The sequence below is a fragment of the Phalacrocorax carbo genome, chromosome 21 (assembly GCF_963921805.1).
Source record: "Phalacrocorax carbo chromosome 21, bPhaCar2.1, whole genome shotgun sequence".
NCBI classification, from domain to species: Eukaryota; Metazoa; Chordata; class Aves; order Suliformes; family Phalacrocoracidae; genus Phalacrocorax; species Phalacrocorax carbo.
Genome location: NC_087533.1, coordinates 4,673,377 through 4,679,220, shown reverse-complemented (window position 1 = coordinate 4,679,220; position 5,844 = coordinate 4,673,377).

Sequence of the window (5,844 nt, the reverse complement as noted above, 5' to 3'; positions counted from 1 at the left end):
ATCAGGCATAGAGGGCTTTTCAGCCTTGATAACTGGAGCGAAGCTGCCAACAAGCAGGCCACCTGCGCAGCAGCCGCGTACGCTGGGATGTTGGACACCCTCCGCTCCAGCTGGCCCACGTCTGCCAAACCGCTTCACCTCCACCAAACAGCTGTCTGCGGCTGCAAGGAAACACTTGGGCCAAAACCAAGGCAATGATTTGGAGGTGAGAGTCTGCAGCTCCCTGGACCAACTCAGACCTGAGCCATCTAGCGTCTGTTCCCAGCCCCCTGCCTCCGCAAAGGCGTGAAATCCAGACCGCCACACATCCTGCAGTTTTCCTTTCACGCTTGCAGCAAATCCCTGTTCCTTCCAGGAAGGAGCTCCTCACTAGCACCCTGGTTTCGCTGAACACAGAACTAAACCAGGGTGGCAAACTACCCAGAAGTGCCCGAGACGAATGAACCCTCCCTTCTGGGTCAAGTTTTCCTCCAAGGCCATGCTGCCTTTTTGCAGCCATATCCACAGTGCAACACTGACCTCCTGTGGCTGCCGCTCCTCAGACACGACCCAGAGCAGCGAGCTCTTCCCTTCTCCCCCGGCCAGCTGATTATTTACTCTACCTGGGCAAAAGGGCTGAAAAACTCCCTCTATGCACATGTCATCTTGTGTCATCTTCCATGCATCTGTCACCTCAAAGAAGATGAAGAAAAGCTTGCCTTTCCTCAACTCTTGGCATCACTCCCAAAAGAAAACCTACCTTTAGGAGACAAGGCTCGTCCCTGACCAAGGGACAGAGACATGTATTTCTACAAAATCCGGCTTGCACTGTTCAGGGCCCTTGTGAAGTCATCTACAAACAGATGAACTCCACCCATAGTTCAGTGGCAATGTTAAAGCCATTTCTGTTTTTTTCTCATGGCTGCCTGAATTGAAACTGAAATGGCATCTTGCCTGTGTCAGAAGGGTGTCTCAGGGAAGCCAGGATGTACGGTCATTCCCATAGACGCTGCTCTTCTGAGCAACAGAGTGGGAAGGCAGCTTGTTCGGGTTCTTATGGTTGTCACAGCTACCAGGTCTTGAAACAACTTCCACAGTGTGTTTTCTCTTCCTGCAAGCTTATGCTCTTTTACCACAAGCAATATGAAAATCCCTTCTACGAGACAAATGTAGACTGTCCATGAGTTTCCACCTGAGAAATCATGCTGACCTGCCATATGGCTCAGAGATCACAGAAGCAAGGAACCCCACAGCAAATCAAAGTGCTTTTAAAAGGTCACCATGGTAAAAACTTTCAAAACCTAAGCCCTACTCAAAAAATGCCTGGCCTGCATTCACGGCATTACCTGCCTTAATTTTGCAAGCAACCTTTGTTCCTCAGGAGCTCTGTTTTCTTGCCGGCACCACCACAGAGCATGTTGGGAGTGAGGAGAGCCTCTTGGCAGCAGACTAATAACCCCATACAACAGTCCCAAAACACATGCCTCCACTCTCTAAGAGCCCAAGATGAAGAGGGCTCTGGGATCACCTTGCAGGAGGAAGATGACAGCAGATCCCCCAAGGAATTTCTCCATTCAGGACTATGGTAAGCCTGGCTACACAACTGAGCCACGCACAAGCAGACGATGCTGGCCTCAGCCACACTCTCAGATACCCTCTGGGATGCTCAGCAGCACCCAGCCCTGTACTGCCCGACTCCCACGCTCACAGGAGCCACACACATGTTCCCAGGAACCAAAGTTTGACTATCCACAGAGCGTACTATCTCCAGATATCACCAGACACCTTTTGTTGTTGCTGTTCCCGCCTTGTTTCAAACTTTTTAGGACCCTCTTTAAAACAGCCTGGCATTAGGAGACTTTTATACTGACAAGCAGCAACACACCATTCAAAAGCAAACAGTTGCCTCCTAGATGCAGCGGGAAATCAGCAGGGGCCACTGTGTCTCACAGAGCAAATTTATACCTGTTGGGCTGCCCTGGGTGCCACCAAAACATGACACGGTCCTGCAGATATGGCTTGGAAGCTGCAGAGAGGGCATGCTCGGCTGATAGTGGTAACCTGCCATAGCGAAAGAACACTTTCTGTGCCGTGCCCGCAGGAAACAAGAGGGAACCAAGAACCGTTGCCCTTGCCAGAAGCTGTTAATCAGTTGGTTTTTGCCCCTGTGCAGAGCAGTGGCTCCTGCTGAGCTGAGAATTATAAACCTACGTTTTCACTCCCACCTGCCCCCAGCCTGCCCCTCATTTTGAACACTGGGTTGTAAATGATGCATAACCCTTCTGGGCCTTCTGCCTGGGCACAGAAACTTTCCCATATTGAGGGAATTAAAAACTAGGTTAAGCATATTTATCACTCCAGTAAGTTCCTTAAAGCAGATGCAAAAGACTTTTTTTGGTCACTTCTAATTACAGTTTTGTGACAAGATTCCCTGCAAAGGCTGGAGGTGTTAGATCACAGCTGAAACACAGCAGAGAAGGGCTTGTCGTGGCCCATCCGGACAGCCACCTCCATGTGTTTAACAGGCTCATACTCTAACAGCTATCAGCCCTTCCAGAATTTATCAGGGTAAAGCCATAAAAGTCACGTAAGAGATTAAACTGACAGTCTACCTGAGCGCACACATTCATTACCCTGAATGCTTGATCCTTAACTGAGCATATTGTAGCTCTATCACCCCTAAGGAAAGTCGGATGGCAATATTGATGTTCGGATATGAAGCATCCCAAAGTACAAAAGATCAGGTTACCACATGGGGCATCTTCACTGCCAGCTCCACATTATTTAAAGACAAGGTAAAAGCATTCAGAAGATTCTTTTTTAAAGCCCTGTTCTCAACACATGGTATACATGTCATTGATACACAATTAACTGCATGTGTGCAATGACGGAGACATTGGCAGAAGAAATGTACATCTAAAGGAAAAGAAAAGCAAAGAGACATGCCGTGACATGTTATCATTAGGGAGTCATAATTTCCTTCCTGTAGTCATACAACAGCTGTCACTAACATCTTGAACACAGACCACGTATTAGAATACCATAGCAAATGGCTTTTCAGGCAAAAGAAAGAGAGGGCATGTTAACTGGGTGAATAGCAGGAAGAATATTTTGACAGCTTGAATGCATTAACCTCCCGGTAGAACGCCCCCAACCTTTGCTAGAACTTGGCTTGGTAGATATCACCCACGTGCCGGGCGAGGAGCGGGGCACCCCAGCAGCTCTGTCGCAGGCACACCCCAAGGCCTCAGCTGTCCAGGGGAGATGCATTTGCCCATAGTCACCTCTGGGGTGCATCTCTATCTCCACCCTCCCAATTTGCACTTTTTAGCCTGGATTCGGAAGGGCCAAAATGGATGTCTGAAATAGCGTGAGCGTCCTATCTTGTAGACAGAGGGAATGATAGCACAGGTAGACCTTACACATGAGAATATACCCTCCAGCCTTGTCTTCAGGAGGAGGCATTCTCTTACCTTCTAGCTATGACTGTTAACCAACACAGAGGTCTCACCGAAGATGCTATAGTTGCTTTTGCAAAACAGAAGTAATTCAACCTAAGTAGCTAGATGTCTCATGGTTTATGCCTCAGTCTTGTCACTTGTGAGGAAGGTGCACACCACCGTCTTCAGTAGGAATCTGCTTTCTCTTAGCGATAATATGTCAGCCAACGCATTTTAAGAACATGTTTTCCTGATGTGAATGAGGTCCTCAAAGGTTACCGCAATAGGACCATGTTCAGGCTCTTTGAGTGTTTGCCATAAGTACTGATTATTAAAGCTTTCTGTGCAGCTTTTCCAGAAGCGGTAGTTCTCATTACAAGGCAGGCTGCAACAACTCATCAACCTTGGGCAAAGATAATTAATCAGCACCCAGAGCCATTTTTGCAAATACAAAGCCTGGTTGAAACAAACCAAAATAAGGCGGGGGGGAACCAAACATGACAGAGCTGTTGGCACTTGCCAACTCCTCTTGATTAAACTTATTTTCACCTCCAGGTGCATACACAGGATGAGTTTTGTTAATTAAACCTGCCAGTCAACTCATTATGCATTCAATTAATAAAGCCTGATGCCTTGATTTTATGCAGCTGGCAGGCTGCACAGTGACAGGCCATGTTGTTATAGTGCATAAGTTCTAATGGGGAGGGGGGAAGAGACGCTCCAAAATATGGCTAAGTGCAATACTTGCTAATTGGACATCCTCTTGGTGTTTTGTCTTTTTTTTTTTTTTCTTTCTGAGGCTGTAACAGATAGGGTTGTTTACCAGATATACAGCCTGGCTGGGCAAAGTGAAAGTTGAGGCAGAAAGCGGAAAAGCGTGTTCCTTTCATTTGGAAACCCATCTAGATGATCAGAATATTCATGATAGACTCTGGCAAGGTTAGGAGATGAGGAGAGTGGCACCTAGATGCCATGGTGAGGAATGCTGTGTGAATAGATTAGACAGAGGCCCTGAAGCTTCTATAAAAGTGTGGGGGTTTAATTTAGATGAAAGATAGCCTTTATTCTTAAGGCATCACACCGAGAGGCAGCAGACCTGGATGCAGGCCCTGGCTCTGCTAAAAACTCCTTGCATGACCTTGAATAAATCCCAGAGCACCATGCTTTGAATGTATCTACAGTTAAATCTTTCAAGTAGCAACCCTTTGCCACCTCTGTGTTCCTCGTCTATCCACCAGTAACCGAAGGCTATTGCTTCTGCTGTGCCTACCACTCTCTGAGCTATTTATATTCAACTTCCTAAGAACAGTCAGTAGCTCTTGTTATACCCTGCAAGAAAACCTGTTACAATGGCTCTCCAATCTCAGTTGACAGACAGAATGAAAACCTCTAACGTTTGTGACAAAAAAAAATTTGTGGTTGCATGCAACAGTTTTGCCATTACCTCACTCTGACATTTCTAAGTCTGCTTCATGCTGGCCACGAATATGAGAAATGACCTACAACAGAGGTGACCCATCTGTCGTGCTCTGAGGCAGAGAATTAATTTCCTTTCCACTGTTTCTGTTGTTTTCTTCAAGTTTGCAGGGTTTCAATATAGCTGCTTGGACAGACAAGAGGTATGGTATTCCAGTACTATGTTAATGTGCTAGTGACATCTCTCCATCTCAGGCCATGCTCCAGTTCTTGTGATAATCTGGGGACTTTATTTAAAGCACATACCATCAATAGAAAGACCCTGGACACTGGCAATAGCATTGATTTCCCCTTCCACCCCCCCCCTTTTTTTTATGCAGTGCTTTATGATCGTGACTTTTCACGTCTTTACTGCAGCTCTTCAGTTTGTTACTGGGTATTTTGTGACTGATGAAGAATGAACCAGATGTTCTGTGGAGCCCTCTGAACTACACCTCTGTCCCAGAGTTGACTGTAAGTGTGAGGAACTGAACTTTGACCAAGGAGATCCCTTGAGCCTTGTATGTTTTATTAGATCATGAAACGGAAAGGGTTTTGTTGTTATTATTATTGTAACCTTCTTTGCTATCTGGTTTCGTGCCCCCTGCAACTGCTGGAAGCAATGGCCCAGATCCACAAGGATGTCTGAGGAGGAAAAAAGACACACCAAATACTTGGTAAATCCTAACAGATATCTCTAGTGCCCTGAATCCCACTGTCCACCAACATATAAGAACTGGACCAAATCCAGAATGACTCTTCCAGACTCCAGCTAAACGCAAACCAACAGTCAAGCCTCATTTCCCTTGCTGGATTTTTTTTTTTTTCCTGTTAGCAGCTGTGTCCCTATCATCAAAACTAGCAAGGCAATTAGTGGTTGGCAGTAGCTATCACAGCTGGTCTGAATTTTTTTATTACAACTTTCACTGAGGAAATACTAGTTTGTCAGAACAAAAAAAAAGTTGTGAAG